Source organism: Astatotilapia calliptera, chromosome 3, assembly GCF_964374335.1.
Source record: "Astatotilapia calliptera chromosome 3, fAstCal68.1, whole genome shotgun sequence".
NCBI lineage: Eukaryota > Metazoa > Chordata > Actinopteri > Cichliformes > Cichlidae > Astatotilapia > Astatotilapia calliptera.
The window spans coordinates 20,485,659-20,502,396 of record NC_137424.1 but is presented as its reverse complement, the minus strand read 5'-3'; the positions used below and the strand labels follow the sequence as shown (position 1 = coordinate 20,502,396).

Genomic DNA, 16,738 nt, shown 5'->3' with positions numbered 1-16,738 from the left:
GAAAGAGAAGGAGGAACACTCTGACATTCAGGGTTAGAATGAGTTTCATGAAGCAGACTGTGAAGATCAAAGCTGCATTAGAAAGCTTACATGAATGAATGAGTGGACAGAAGTGGACAGAGATCATCTGAAGCACTTCAAAGGCTTTAAATCAGCACATTTCTCTTTATTCTTTATCAACTCTGTTAGTTTCTCTCAGTTTTCTGTGGAATGAAGCTAACAGCAGGCTAATAAGATGCTGACCAATAGGTTTCTATTAAAGGTTGTAATTTGTATATGAAAAAGTGCTTTGGCTCAGCAGGGATCAGCTTACAGGTAGAATACAGCTGCTGGATGGGATTAGCATGTCATAGCTATCTACCAAACTGCTAACTGGGGGATTTCAGGCCATCTATGGATCATTTTTGCTAACTGTTTATTCAGCTTAGGCTCACAGGGCTGCAGCCTGTGCCCTAGCTGTCATAGGGCAAGAGGCGTGGTCCACCTGCACAGGTGAGCAGTCCATCACAGGGCCAACAGAGAGAGACAGAGAAGCACTCTCTCACATCCACACCTACAGCCAATTTAGAAGCACCAATGAACCTAAGCAGCATTTCATTGGACTGTGGGAGAACATCCAACCTCCACAGAAAGGCCAACAAGCTTCAACCTACAACCTTCTTGCTTTAAGGCACTAGTGCGAACCACTTTTCCCCATTTCAGCCCAAATCCTGCATCTTCCTGTTTCTGACTCCAGGCCAGCTCCACTAACACTTTCTCATCAGACACTGCCACCTAGTGGAGGAAGTCTTAGTCCCATTTGAAGCTTCAGATTACAGTTAGTTCCTTTACAAAGAGGTGGAGGTGGTGGGGCCACAGCACCATCATCACTGAGTGCCATAGGACACTTAACCTTTGTTTCCATATGCTGGGAACTTCCTGTTGTTCCAAGGAGGACTGGAAAATGTGTGAAAATCTCCCAGTCAGTTCCTCACAGCACACTTCAATCATTTCCCTCCCACAGCATCAGAACCAGGGCTTTTTCTCTCTTTGGTCCCACTAAGAGATTTCCACACAAACACCTCATCAGTGGGACTCTCAGAGCTACCAGCCCTTTGCTACAATCACAAAGCTCTTCATTGAAATCAATGATATCAAAGCTGGAATCAAATGAGTCCAAGTCCTCTGCTGATTCAGCATCACATTCATCTTTGCTCCTTGTCCTGCATCCCCACCATGGACTTCATTCCTTTCCAAGCCAGCCTTGAGTGTCCTTTATTCAGCTCATCCTCTGCTTTACTTTTACACCTGATTTTAGCTGCTTTATCTCTCTTTCAACAAGTTTCTGTGCCTCAATCTTTTTCTTCTCTCCCTCATAACAAGACAGCTTCTTCTGCCTGAGAACATGTTGGAGTGATTTACTAATCCAGGGCTGCTTATTGGGGAAAATACTTCCTGTTTCCAAAGTAATCCCCATTTTTCCCAGAAAGAAATGTAAGTAGAAATCGATGATCTAAGTGAGAACATGAGCCTTTAAAAAGTCCCAGTGGGTGCAGTCAAAGCAGTCCCTCAGTCCCAGTATAGAGTCTTTGGTCCAGACTGGAACAACTGTGTGCCCAGTTTGAGCTCTCTTCAGTGCTGTGACCTGACAGACCCAGAGGGGCCATCACATCACATTTAGAAGCTCCCCTAATGGAGCCACAACACATGTCCAACACTTAGTCTGTCTTGTTGGACCAACTGGAAGAAATGATTCAAGGACTTAGTCACAGAACAGAGATTCAAATCTCCAAAATCCAACTGGCTGCATCAGGACATATAGTCTGAAACTCTGCACAGTTTCCTGTTTGAAGCTGCTTCCTGTTGGCTTCAGCTGTTTGGAGTTTCCATTTTCTAAACTTCTACATTCTGAACCTTCTTCAGCTCTGAACAGATGATGAAACACTGAATGATTTCAAGCTCACACTTTGTCTAATAAACTTACATCTTTCATTCTTTATACAGATTGATGAGCTGTGGTTTGTCAAAGTTCAGCTGTGATTATCTGGCAGCAGCACTGAAGTCCAACCCCTCCCATCTGAGAGTGCTGGACCTGAGAGGAAACAACCTGAAGGATCCAGATGTGAAGCAGCTGTCTGATCTTCAGCAGAGTCCAGACTACAGACTGGAGACTCTGGTGTAAGTAGAGTGATGGAGTGAGTGGGTGGTGCTGTCAGCAGTATTGTACTAAACACAGTCAGTATGAAGCAAAGATCCAGTGTTTCCTGTAAAGCTGCAGCTTCTCAGTGAAGCTGTGAGAGGAGAATGGTGACAGGCTTCAGGATTGGACACAAACACTTCCTGTTTCTGACCTTTATGGTCACCATGGTAACGGCTGACACGCTCTGATCAAACGCTGTCAACAGCCAATCAGCTCTCTGAACAAAGCAGCACGCAGACCAATGACTGCATTCATTTCCAAGTTTAAAGCAGTGAAGAACACAGTCTGTAGGTGAGGAAGAATTTAGTGAGAGCAGATGTTTGGATGGAATTCCTCCAGTTAACAGCTGGAACCGTCCATCTGGATTGTTGGGCTTGTTGTTGGGGTTCCTACAGAGCTCAGAGTGGACACACCAAGGTTCTTCTAATGAATGAAAGTCCAAATTCAAACTAGGAGGGAAAGACATTTTCATCAACTTCAATAAAAATCCAAAGATTAGAAAAAGTGAAGCAACAATGAGTCCTAGTACAGTCCCAGCACTGAAGTCCCTGCTGCTCTTTATACTGGATGTGCTGCATCACTGACTGACAGCTGATGAAGAGTCTCTGGAAACACTCGTTTATCTCCTCTGCTCTTCCTTCTTCTCTCTGCAGGTGGAGGCTATGGTGGTAAACAGGACGGTGTGTGTGCTGAGAGAGGAGGAGCTGTGTCCTGATGATCCAGAGAGGTTGAAGCAGCAGCAGCTTGTGTGTAGAGACGCTCTGACTGGGCCATGTTACTGGGAGGTGGAGAGGAGAGCTTCATCCAGCAGTGACTGACAGAGGAATGAGAAGAAGTGCAGATGACTGTCAGTGCTGCAGAGTGAACTGCTCTGAGAACAGCTCCACTGTCAGACACAATGTAGAGTCCAGCATCATCCCTGTGTGTCCCTCTGGATCTGACAGAGGATCATCAGTGTATCTGGACTGCTCTGCTGCTGCTCTGTCCTTCTACAGTCTCTGCACAGTCTCTGTCTGACTCTGGCTTCAGACCCTCCTGGATCAAACTCACCTGGAAAGACTTTCAAACATCACTCAATAGATTTGAATACAGAATATATTTGATATATACTGTAGATGTACTGTAGAGTTGCAGTTTGTCACTTGTAAATACAGTCTGTGAGCAGCTGTGAGCTGAAAGATCTTTCTAGAAACAGGAAATGTTTTCACTCTTCTGTTGCTTTTTCATATATTTCCACAACATTAATATTGATCCCACCTGTCTCACCTGTTTCATGCTTTTATACATAATAACAGGACACGTGTGATCTGAGCGCTGCTGTGGTTGCTGTGCTGCACGTCTTCATTTAGATAACAGAGACATCTAGTGGTTCAGAGGGAGAACTGCAGGAGGTGGAGCTGTGTTTTAGCATGGAAAACTTTTTATCTTTTAGGCGCAGATACAAATATGACAAGTATCAGTGTGAGATACAAAAGGTCACATCAGTCAGCAGAGGGAACAGTGATCACACAGCAATGTAAGAATAGAAACATAACAGTGAATCTGGACATGTATACAGATGGAAGCAAACAAACAGGATGTAACACTACATTAAAGCCACAAATGTGAAGAAAACAAACACAAAGGAAAATATATTTGATCTCAGGAATCCAAATCAGATGCTTTAGAGCAGGGGTCGGCAACCCTGGGCACGCGTGTCACAGCTGGCAAGCGAAGGGTTAACTGATGGCACGACCATAGCTGGACTGGCCATCGGGCATACTGATGATGATTTTTCGTTTTTCTGGGCCAATGATGTTTTTTTATGATTTTTTTTTTTTTTGTAACGGTATAAACGATGGAAGGTGGTGGATTGGCCGGATGCTGGTCGATGTGTAGAAATAAGTCAGTTGTTTGGTGGTGGCTATGGCGGAGCTTCCACAGAGGCAGCAGGTGGATGAGGGAAAGGGGAGGCAGGAGGAGCAGAGACGCGAGGCGGCCGCCGGTCCGAGTGTTGGCCCCCTTGAACTTTCCCACATTTTGTCACATTACAGCACAAACATGAATCAGTTTTATTGGAATTCCACGTGAAAGACCAACACAAAGTGGAACGGAAATCATACATGATTCCAAACATTTTTTACAAATAAATAACTGCAAAGTGGGGTGTGCGTAATTATTCTGTCATGGAAAAACACACTGCCATCAACTGTTTTGTTTTTGTCAAAATCACTGTAATATAATCACTGTACCTTTATATACATGTGACTTATATTAATGCTGCTGCCCTCTTGTGGCTAAAGTGTAATTATGTTCTTGTTATTAGGGAAAACATTTGAGAGTAACATGACAAATGAGTCAGCACTTTGGCTTCAGCTTAAGAAATCCTCATTTTTATGTCATCAGTTATAGCTGCATGTATTCATTATCATAAGTTAACCTTTAATATTGATGTCTTAAATTGATTTTACTTAAACTAGCAATAATTTTATGGTTGCATTAAATAAATGCATCACTAATGAATGAACTATTTCAGTAATTAATTTAAAAAATCTACATAATCAATTAAAGATATATATTAATAATGAATTATCCATTAATTTCATTTAAAATTTTTCAATATTTGTTTATATACAATTCAAATTAGTTAATTACATATTTAATCAATTATTGGTTTGTTTTCTATTTTGATTATTTTACTGACACATTTAATGAATTATTTAATGATGTATTTATTTAATTCACGTTGCTACTCCTGGCCCTGCATCGCTGTTCATAAATACATTTTATTTGTCAGCTTCACCCATCAAAGTCAGGGGGCGGGGTTAATGCTGATCAAGTCAAAACCATTGCTTTGGTCTGGTGGGCGTTCTTTTAGTGGGCTTTTCTGTCACGGCCTGCGTGGCAGACTATGATGAGGGGAAGGAGGACCCAAATGCCAACACGTTCTCACTCCTGTATGGAGGACCACAAGAGCCACGCGCATCGAAATAAAGAATTCTGTGCTTAAGTAATGAATTATAGAATAAATTCTGCATTTGTAAATTCATTTTTGAATTCCCATTTAATAAACTGATTTTTGAAATGCTTTTAAAAACTGCATTTCAAAATCCTTTTTCCAATTGCACTTTAATAAACTGCATAAATTGCATGAATGAAGGGATCCTGCAGCGAAACGGAGAGCCCAACCTCTGACTTAGTGCCTGTTTACTCAGTCTGACCACCTGTGAAGTTAACGCGCTAACGTGGCTAACGCTAGCATCACCACACGTAGCCCCGTTATTTTAAGGTCATCTTAGCTCATGAAAGTTTAACGTCGCAGCTGTACGAGCTAGCTACGTGTTTTGTAAGCTGCTGTGCTCTTCACAAATAAAGCTGGAAGCAGCTCAGACTATTAGAACCAGCACTGAGGCCTGTTACATTTATGTTAGAGCAACAGCTGCAGCCTTTAAACTAGCGATTAAAATGCTGACAGTAATCACAATCAAAAACGGTTTTATTGCCAAATGTTGAGCAGGTTTACAACATTAGGAAATTGCTGCGGTGCTTCAGTGCAAACATACTGTCATATAACACTTAAATAAAAATAAAAATAAGGATTAAAAGTGCTAAGTAGATAGATATATACATGAGTGCAGGTGGTGATCAGGGCCAAACATGGAATGATGCAGTGAACACAGCGTAGGGTCACGTGGTAGTGGTGGGAACAGTCATACGGTTATTGTTCATGTGTCCAACAGCAGAGGGGAAGAAACTGTTCTTATGGCGAGAGGTTCTGGTGCGAATGGACCGGAGCCTCCTGCCTGAGGGGAGCAGGTCAAACAGACTGTGTCCAGGGTGAGAAGGGTCAGCTGTGACTGAGCTGCACGCCCCAGTGTCCTGGAGGCGTACAGGTCCTGCAGAGATGGGAGTCTGCAGCCAATCACCTTCTCAGCAGAGCGCACAACATGCTGCAGTCTCTGTTTGTCCCTGATAGTGGCTCCAGCGTACCACACGGTGATGGAGGAGGTGAGGATGGACTCGATGATTGCAGTGTAGAATTGCATCATCGATCATATAATCCATTGTTTCAAATTAGACCTAAAACTCCCCCTTTTGACACATCTTCATGTGTCAAACAAAACCACAACTAGAAAATTAAAAGAAAAAGGTTCATCAGATCATTTCTCAGGAAACCTCAGCGATTCTCCTCTCGAGTATATTTGCTCTGGGCCTGCAAACCTGTGTTTAAATAATAAAATCAGTTTAATTATCATGTTCGATCTTTTCAACTCCTGGCTCCACCCAGAGCCTGCATCCCCAGAACGACCTAGAAACAAAACCTGTATATTAGCATCAACTTCACATTTAAACTCAGTTCCCCCCCTGTCCTTCCCTCACTGTGATCCACTCTGTGCTATAAGAAACTAAACTTAAAACACAACAGTTATCAGTCATGTGCTTCATACAAAATGTGCTGTGACCAGGAGATATTTTATTTTGTATTTTTATGATCACAGTTATAATTAGAAGTATCAATCATTAATCATTTACCATTGTGGAATCTGATGACAGTATAATCTTTGTTTTATATCTATGGTAATCTGAGTAAAGATTAATGTATGCAGGTTATCATCATTGTAATCAAGTTTCAAATGGTATCCACAGCATTGTATTCACCGTCCATAACTGGAGGGTCCAGCAGGACCTTGTTCTAATTCATTTGCAGGCCTACATCAGAACATGCACATAGAGAGTTATGTAAACACGCACGTTCACCCTTATTTACACAGGGAGGTCATGTCAGGACATTCTCTAGTTGGACACACAGGCTCACAGAACTGCACAACATGACATGTCACACACTTGTTTTTCTCTAAAGTATCATCTGATGTTTGTATAAGGAGAACTTTGGACTATGGGGAGACTGTTATCATTTCCAGTAAGGTCTAACTGTGTGATGTCATCATGGGTTATATAAGGATGGGGAACGGTCCACTCTTTGGAGATCTGTGGCTGTACGCTTGTCTTCCCATGCTTCTGTCTTAGAAGTGTGTAATAAAATCACTATGTTTGTCACCTACACGGACTCGGCTGTTTTTCCTTCTTACCCAAACTGAACCAGACGTAACAGTGCGTATGTTTTAGTTTCACGTTGATCCTCTGAGTGTCATGGTACTTCTTTTAATCTGACTTTATCAAATCGAACCAAAATAGGTTTGCTGTCTTTACTTTGCTCGTTTCCCTCCAGCACCACCTCGTATCACCTGCCCTTTCCCTTGGACCAGTGTTTGTTGTTCCATAACTGGATTTGGAATGTGACAAGTCCACCAATCCCCTATATAACTCCTACATTTGGCTTTGGTTCTGTTTTCCTTCTATAAAATGTCGTTGACTTCTACAGTGGCCTGCTTTGGTTAATGGTAACATCAGTAATATCAAACATTTTCTCCCCTTCAGCATTTGGCATTTTCCCAACAATATAATGTGACACCATCATCTAAACCCAGTCAATAAAACAACATTTTCTTAAAGCAAACATCAGCAACCCAAAATTAGCCGCCCAAGGGTGGAGTCTGCAGCTCCACACTCTCATGTGAACCTTTCGGTCTCCCTCTCTCTCTCTTGTGCTCCTGCCAAAAGCAAAGCAAAGCATCCACCCTTTTCTTACCGGCGTCGTGAATTGTTTGTCAACATCTACTCATCCTAACGCTGGTCCAGTCTTTGTCACGGCTGCACAGCAGACAAGTGGAGCCTCACGCGCAAAGCATCAGAGTCTCCACCCTCATCAATATGAGCTCATTTATTTGTTCTTTCTTTTGTTTTTAGAAAAAGAGTTCTTTATGATCTTGGACTGGATTGACTCGCTGCAATCCTTTAGACAGGAACTCGCAGGTTCCCACAGGTGACCTTTCCCTCAGCCCATTGTAATCTGGAAAAGCTCCCCTTATATTTGCTCTCACAACAATGTTTTACAGCGCTGTTAATTCAATCTTGCAGGCCTGCTTAGAACAAAGAAGGAGGAAAAGAGAGCTGATTATTAGCTCATCAGAGCACAAAACATCATCACCAAAGGGGGCGACACCTGACAGTTTTCTCTAAGTGCACTGTTACAGAAATAATGAGCCGCTCCTCGACATGTCCATGTTTAGTAAAACTCCCTCTATTGAAATAAGAAAACAAGCCAAAGCTAACTGACAGAATGAACCCATCACTAAAACAACAACCCCAAAAATCTTCATCACAGAAAACTTTTGCTTACTAATCCAACAATATGTTGTGGGAATTAGAACTTTCCGGGTCATAAAGCTTTTGCCCGACTCTTGGCTTAACTAATACTGACATAGTCTGAAATCAGACTTAAAGTCACTCCCTCTGTTCATTTAGGATAAATGTATCTATATCTGATTTAGGCTAAGTGCCTTTTGTTTAGATGAACTGCTGGACTTCCAGACCAGCAGGTTTAGGGAAGTCTTTATGGGGTCACACTCTGACCCCCCCCCCCCCACCACCACCACACACACACACACACACACACACACACACACACACACACACACACACACACGCACGCACGCACAGGCAACGTACTCTTTGTTTGTATGTAGACGTCATATGTTAATGAACGTCATATGTATATTCATGTAACCTCAATAAAAGAGCAGTGTTACGGGGGAGCGGACGAGAGCAACTGGGGTGAAGCGAAGGAACGGCGTTTGTCCGGTTCTCTCCCGTGCACGGGAAACATAAAGAACTTTGCCTACTCGTGTCTTGCTTTGCTATGTAATTAAATTGTCCTTAACGTTCCAACGAATAGGTTTATGCTACAAACCTATCACTGAGGTTAACTACACAACCCCTCGCCACCTCCTTATACACAGGAGTGAGTACAAAAGGGTTCATACGGACGCATCAGCCGGCCGTCCTTCTGCTCGACACTGTTAGCTGAAAGATGATCGGATCATCCTCTGTCCTGTATTTAAGGCTGAGAGTCTTTGTCCAGTCTCTTTTCCACAGCTACTGTCCACAGCACTGATCCACCTGCAGCACAGCCCCACTCAGTTGTTTTATGATTTACATTGTGCACATTTCCCTTCCACTGAGCTTACAAAACCTCTGACAGGAGAAGTCAGGCATGTGTTTCCCCCACCTCCCCTTTTAGGCAGTAATAAAATAGAAAACAAACAATCAAACAGGCTAAAGCTAGAGCACAAGCAAAGACAGCACCGGTGACTAAGTTCTCCCATACTGGACGTACGCTACCACAACCCGTTCTCACTCCCAAAGCGTAACATTTTACGCTAGGTGACAAATCGTCACCATATTACGTTTTCGGCTACCCACCACGTTCCTAAATGACGACCTCGGAAAAATAGGAAATATGAGAACCGTCTGGACTGAACCTACACATGTTCGCTCTTTTTCTTCAAATCGCTTAGAAACACGCTATTTAACATCATTAAAGTCCTGGTTAAGGTCAGGAATAAGGTTATGGTCAGGGCTAGGGATAAGGTTAGGTTTAGGGCTGAAATACAGGGCTGGAACGTCTACTACCGCGGGAGCGTCATTGCACTGGATTCCAGCAATAACCCGCCGCGTACCATAAGAACGCCGAAGGTCTCCTTTCGCGTTCCTCAGGAACGCCGCGGGACGTGACAAAACGTCGACATGTTACGCCTCGGGAGTGAGAACGCTCTGGCTACCACGTGGGCTCAAACAGCAGCACATCAGCTCAGTTTACATACTGTTGACATCTTCATCAGAGGGTCAGCAGGGAGCGCTGCTGAGCTGCAGTGGTCTCCACCAGAGTGACGGAGCAGGAATCACAAACAGCACAAACCCACCGTGTTGTTTCCACCCTGTTCAGGAGATCTGAGCCCCCATCCCTTTTTTTCATGTTGCAGCTCTGCACTGCAGGCCCTGAACGCCTCCCGGTTACCCTCAGTGTGCTTAGAGTTTAATTTACAACCGACGAGCTCACAGATCATCTGCAGGCAGGTGAACGAACCCTTAATGTGAGGATAATAGCAGAGCTGAGCTGAGGTCAGAAATAGTCAGGAACGGTGTCGACACAGTGAAGTCAGCTGTTTGGGAATTTGTCTGATTATCAGTTTGGGGGGGGTCGGTGTTAAATAACAAAGGCGGTGTAGGATGGAGAGTGGAGGAGGGAGGGAGCAGTGATGATATGAAGTCAGAATACACATGTGGCAGACATAAGGGGGTCAGACAGGAGCAGCATCAGTCTCTGCTCTGTTTTGTTAATAACGTAGAAAAATAATTTTGTACAATCAAGCTACATCGACGGACGCTTTACCTCACGTACCCTAAAATGAAAAAGTAGTGACAGTAAGATGGAGGCTGCACATGACACCATGACTGAGTTCACAGCTGTTGCTTTGATTCTAACGTTTAAGACTTTTGGCATCGACTCCGTTTTAATAAATGAGTGCTGGGAGGCGTCGTTTGACTTCAGGAGCTCCTGCGATGCTCCTGCGATGCTCCTGCGATGCTCCTGCGATGCTCCTGCGATGCTCCTGCGATGCTCTTACTCTGCGGGAGAAAACCAAAAACCAAAAGTAGCAAACATGGAGCGATATGACTCGTTTAGATTTTGGGAAACGTGCATCGACAGGTACAGTGTCCTTTTCCCCGCGTCTTTAAAAATAATTCATGCATAGATCCCCCACTGAGAAAACCCTTTTATATACTTTCTCCTTTGTACACATTTTATATAGAACTATATATAATATCATTTCTCTATATCTATATTTTCAGAAAAATTCTTTCCACACAATAAAAAACAACAATTAAACAAATGCTTCAAACAAAACAACAAAAAGAGAGAAGATGGAAGAAAGAAAATCACGACTGAGGCCAGTTTGGCACTTTGTCATGAGAACATGACAGAACTCTGTTAGTTGACGGTAAATAGCGAAACTCTATTTTTCTTTGGTTTTTCTTCTCCCTCGATGAGAAATGAAACACAGCAGTACTTACTTGGCACCTAAAAATGCTGGTAGAATGAAAGATATCAGTGTTTTCATAGTTATATGTTTAGTGTACGCCTCCCCCCTCCAGACTGCTCAGCAGATCGGGAATTTTTAGAGAAGAGCAGGAGGGAGGCGTGTCAAATGAGAGGAAGAGAGCAGTAATAAAACACGGATGTAGAAAAGAGAAGCATAATGTGCACATAACACACAGGAGATGGAAAAAGAGATGACGCCAGCGTAAAAAAGAGAAAACAGCGAGGAGCGAGAGAGCATTCGTCCCTTTGACAAATGTTGGAGGTCTTGAGCCTGGAAACAGCAGACCGTCTTTGAAAACAGTATCTTTGAAAGATCTGAGTCACCCACCCCAAACTGCTCATCTGCTGCTGGACACTTCAGTTGCACCTCCACATGCCACCAGTGGAGGGAGCTGCCAAGTTTCACAGCACATGACGCAGCAGGTGGAGTTGCTTTTGGAGAAAGAAGAGAATAAGAGGACAGAACGAAGGCCCACGTCTAGAGGCCTCCCTTCCAGAGCGGTAGCAGAGCCAGTGTTCCTGGTCCCTAGGTGGCGCTGTGTCGGGCCTGTCCCTACTATACCCTGGTGGTGGAGTGGGGGTGGGGCAGGGTGTTGTTGTGGCCGGTGGAGGGGAATGTGTTGAAGGCGTGAAGAGGCTGCATGCTGGTGATGGTGCTGGGGATCACGGTGATGGTGTATGGCGTCATCAGCGGCATGTTGTCGGGGGCGCGGCGCAGCGCCAGGGTGTAGTCGGGAGGGCAGGCGGGCCGCAGGATGTCGTGGGGTCGCAGGGGCTCCATGTCGTGGTGAGCGTCGTGCTCCCAGTCCTTCATCTGCAGGGACATGATCTCCTCCTCCTGGCTGTGAGCCAGGTCGTTGGCGGGGCCGCCCCGCTGAGGGGACAGCCGGTGCCGGCGCATCTCGTGCCGCTTGTCACGCTTGTAGTAAAGGGCGGCGAAGGCCAGGATGTTGAGGAAGAAGAGCGACGCTCCAACTGCAACTGTCACGCTCAGTTCGGTGGAGTAGTCGCGGGTGTGTCTGGGAAAGAGGTCCTGGGGCGGGCGCTCTGAGCCCTCGGGCTCAGGATCTGATGGGAAGGTAGGGTAAGGATGACGAGTGGTTCGAGGAACGTTGTTTCTGGGCCTCATGGTGCCGGGGTCACGGCCTGCGGGGGAGCGCGTAGTGGTGGGAAAGAGCACGTCGTGCAGGCTGTGAAGATGAGGGACTAATTCCAGCCAAAAGGCCACTTTGTTAGCTCTGTAGTTGTCTCTGACACGAGGTTTCAAACCGATGTGAAGGTACTGCTTGTCCTTCCAGTTGAACTTGGTCCAGATGACCTCCTCGAAGAGGTTGGGCTTGGTATGAATGAACTCGGTGTCCTGAGGGACGGGCAGGTTGGGGTCCCTGGTGGAGCATAAAGGTTAAACGTTTCAGTTCAAAGTTATATTCAGTCTCCATTATAAGTAACATGTGGAATCAATACACTGAATACAGACAGGAGGCCCATTCTCTGTGCAACCTTTAAACTATCTAAGACCAACCGGCTGCTCTGGGATCTGGATGCTTTTGGTGAACCAGTATGTTCAATTCTTCAAAGCCACACGGGAATTAAACTAGCAACCTAGATTCAAGTATTCAAGATGACTAGAAGGCTGTCAGAGAACATACAGTAACGTGTACAGTTTACACTACTGTGACATGAGGCCTACCCAGTCTTTGCGAAGTTAGTCCAGTAAGTCATGACCACAGCGCTCAGCATCACATCGTTCTTGGAGAAGTTGCACGGGAGCAGGTCCGTGGCACCGATCATCGGTACGCCGAACACGTAAGGTATCTCGTCTCCGTGCGCGGCGTCGGCACTCGGGCCGCGTCTCGGTGTGGCAGTGGTGGTAGAACGTGTAAAAGTAAACTGGGGACTGAAACTCAGCATGGAGTTTGGCAGTGGCCACAGCTGGTGCCACTCACTGGTGGTCCGTAAACAGGAAGTGAGTGAGAAATCTAGAGAGGAAAAAAAAGTCTTTCTGATAACAGAAGGAGTGACAGGCAGCAGAGAGGAAGCATGACTGCATTATCCAAACATGTCTGTACTGTGACTGTGGTCCGGCTGTGAGGGGTTCGCAGGCCGATCTGTCAGAAACACCGACACTGAGATTGGGAGCCCACTACCTGGGGGATGATAGCATTACTGCCCACAGAGCCTCAAAGGTTAAGGCGCAGACACGCCGTGATGTGGATGAGTGGCTCTCTTTAGCACGCTTGTCTTGTTTGATGCACTTCACTGGGCTCACATGTTACTGATTCCATTCTTTACTCGCATGTTTTAAACGCTTAAAGCACTTTCACAGCTTTTTATATTCTTTTGAAAATTCATGTGAACTCAAGCTGTCAGAATTGTAATGTAAGCTTTGATAATTGTCCACATTTGTCATTTTGACGATTATCCGTTTATTTTAATGAATACAGCAAACAGAAAAAAACTAACAGATCAACAAACGCAGCTCCTAATGAGACAAAACCTGATGATGCTGCAAAATGCAGTTAAGTGAGAGGAGGCTGTAAAATGGAATAACTGAAAAAGTGGCAGTGTACAGAGGTGGCGTCCTCACCCTCTGGGTAGCCGTAGAGGTTGTCAACAAAGTTGGAGATGGTGTAGTCGAACGCCGCAGCTGAGATGCCGTCGTTGTCCTCACTGTCGTCCACAAACTTCAGCCCCTCTCCCTGGTTCACTCCTATCAGGATGTCATAGTTTAGGAGCTCCCCCTGGTGGAGCAAATAAGGAAGAACATGCTGAGTGCTGGAACAGAGCCTGTGTGCATCACAAGTCTACAACAGGAAGTGCAGCTGAAGCACAGCTTTGTGAATTGGCAGCATTTCATTTCCCAGTAAACAAAATAAAGATTAGCTGTTGCCATGAAATTCCTACTATAAACTGTAAATACTGCAATATATGCAGGGTTCATACACATTTTTAGGGTCAAATTCAAGCACTTTTTAAGCACATTCAAGGTCAATTTTCAAGCTTTTCCAGCACATTACCAAAAAAGAAGCATGTTTCACTTTGCATCACCTCAGTAAGACCTTGTAAAAATTTAAACAAATCATCTGAGGTCGATTTAAATGTCTTTTGTTCCCCTTTTGTTAAAAGAGCAGCACACAAAAATACAGAAAAAGGAAACGGTTGCCTTACATGCATATAGTGTACAAACTCAAAAAAACACATTCCTCTTAAAAATTAAGATGTGCAAATGTGAACAAATCAACTTGTTAGAGATCTTCATCTCCACTGTAAATAAACAACAAGCCAGAAAACAAGAAAACTGCACCAAACACCACAAACACCAACAAATTAATGTCTTCTCATCAGACATTGAAGCTTCTTTCCTGTGTGACATAAAAAATAAGAGACAGATGTTTGTTTGTTTTTTTAACTAGTTAAGCACCCACGTTCAGTCATCCACCCATTCACGCACACATTCACACACTGGTGATGTAGCTACAGCCACCCTGGGGCGCCACCAGGCCCTCTGACCACCACCAGTAGGCAACGGGTGAAGTGTCTTGCCGGGTGAAGTGTCTTGCCCAAGGACACAACGACCGAGACTGTCCAAGCCGGGGCTCGATTACAAGGCGAACTCCTAACTCTTGAGCCACGATCGCCCAGTGGGGACATGGGGACATTTCAATTTCCAGCAGGAAGCTCCCCCTTTTTGTTAAACCCTTTAGATCAGGGGTCGGCAACCTGCGGCTCTTTAGTCCTTATAGTGCGGCTCCGCGTGGTTTGTGAAAATAAATTAGCTGAAGTGTATTTTATTTATGTTAGTTCTTTTTTTTAACTTGTAGTTCTAAATTGGAAGATTATTGTGATTTTGCAATATACAAATAAAATTATATTTTCTTATTTTTTCATCGCTCAAAATAAGCGTCACACTCGCGGAAGCCGGTGTACCCGGCGAAACGCCGTGCATTTATCAAGCCTTTCAACCCCAGATAGACCAATTATGGCTCTTTGGCTCTTTGGGTCTTAAAGGTTGCTGACCCCTGCTTTAGATGAACAGAGTTTTTTAATTAAATACATAATCTTTAATAAATGTTCTCTTTTATAAAAAGTAGGATAATTAAAAAAAACTTTTATTATACCTCTATTGAGTAGAAAAAAAACTCGTGTTTTCTGTCGTCTGTTATATAATATTAGTGATGTTTGTGACAATTCATTTCTTAATCGGCTGGACTAACCAATAGTCCACAACCAGGAAACACTGAAATTTTAAGTTAAGTTTGAAAACAGTTTAAAAAAAATACCCCATTCCAAAATGTCTTGTGACAATCTCATTGGCTTAGGGAGTGATGATGTCATAGATCTTAAGAATCTTAAGTCCTTTGATGTTTTTCCTTAAGTAGGGGTGAGAAACAGCAAGTTTTAGTTCGTTTCAGCAGCATCTGTGTTTGCAGCCTACGTTCACCACAAGCTCTTCAAAGTCATCGTATAGAAACTCCAACATGTTTCCAAGAAAAAAACAACCAATTCAAAAAGATTACGCCGCCTCTCCTTCCTGGCGTGGCCGGCCAATTTCCCCAAATGGCTCCTCATCCTTCCAAAGGGCGTTAGAGGAGAGTAGGAAGGAAAACTACCTTCTCCAGAAAAAAATGCAACAAATTGAAGAAGAGAAACTTCAACTGGAGGACAAATGTAGACGAATGGAAGCCCAAAATAAAGAGTTGGAAGAAAGACAACAGCGCCAGCCGGACATAAAAATTATTAATGAGGGCTGGGGAATCAAGTTTGCTCAGACCCGAGAGCAGATTGTGCACCTCATTAAAGAAAACAGGCAAAAGAGTGCAGAACTAAAAGAAATGACCAACCAGCTCCAAGACAAGAAAACGATGACTGATAAGATACAACGGGATCTCCAATACATGGACCGAAAAAATCGGCTCCTCCAAAGACAGCTCCATGAAGCTGTGGAAGAAAAGAAAGAATTCCTCCAACAGAAGGAAGAGCAGGACAAAAAGCAACGAGACATGCAGCACGAACTGAAGAGCATGCAGGAAAAATACCGCATGCTGAAAGAAAGCCTGGATGAAACACTGCGCCAAAATAAAGACCTTCTTCAACAGAAAGATCAACAGCAAGAAAGACTGAAAGAAGGAAAACGTATCGTCCAGGACTTTGAGTCTAAAAATCTAAAACTGCAAGAGTTTTGTAATCAGCTGGAGGACAAAGCAACTAAAGTGGAAGAAGAAAAGGACAAACTGGAGAAACGCTGCTCACAGATGCAGAGAAGGATCGATCAGATAGCGAGAAACAACTCCGAGCTCGTTAAGGGGATTTTGGTGGAATTCAATAACTTGAAGCGTGAAAACACTCAAATGCAGGCGCAAAAACAACAAGAAGACAAAATACATGAAGACCTGCAGCTCACGCTCCAAGAAATCCAGAAAAGAAACGAGCAGTTAGAAGACAAGCACAAAGAGGTCCAACAGAGAAATGCAGACATGCACAAGGACAAGCTGATACAGGAGGCAACATCCAAACAACTCAAAGACAAGCTTGAAGAACAACAAGCAACATTGGAAGAGGTGGAACAAAGATGTGAG

General features: G+C 44.1%; 1 protein-coding gene and 1 pseudogene across 2 annotated transcripts in view; one reads left to right on the top strand and one right to left on the bottom strand.

Moving 5' to 3' along the window:
• The window catches only part of LOC113015973 (NACHT, LRR and PYD domains-containing protein 12-like), a 748,422-nt gene that overhangs the window by 174,989 nt on the left and 556,695 nt on the right, over positions 1-16,738 (top strand). The window lies entirely within an intron of this gene.
• Positions 11,235-15,642, bottom strand: LOC113017537 (neuroligin-2-like; annotated as a pseudogene). The gene is made up of 4 exons (XR_013906917.1): positions 15,598-15,642; positions 13,733-13,966; positions 12,853-13,164; positions 11,235-12,547 (listed from the first exon to the last, which is right to left on the bottom strand). The product of XR_013906917.1 is annotated as a neuroligin-2-like (transcript).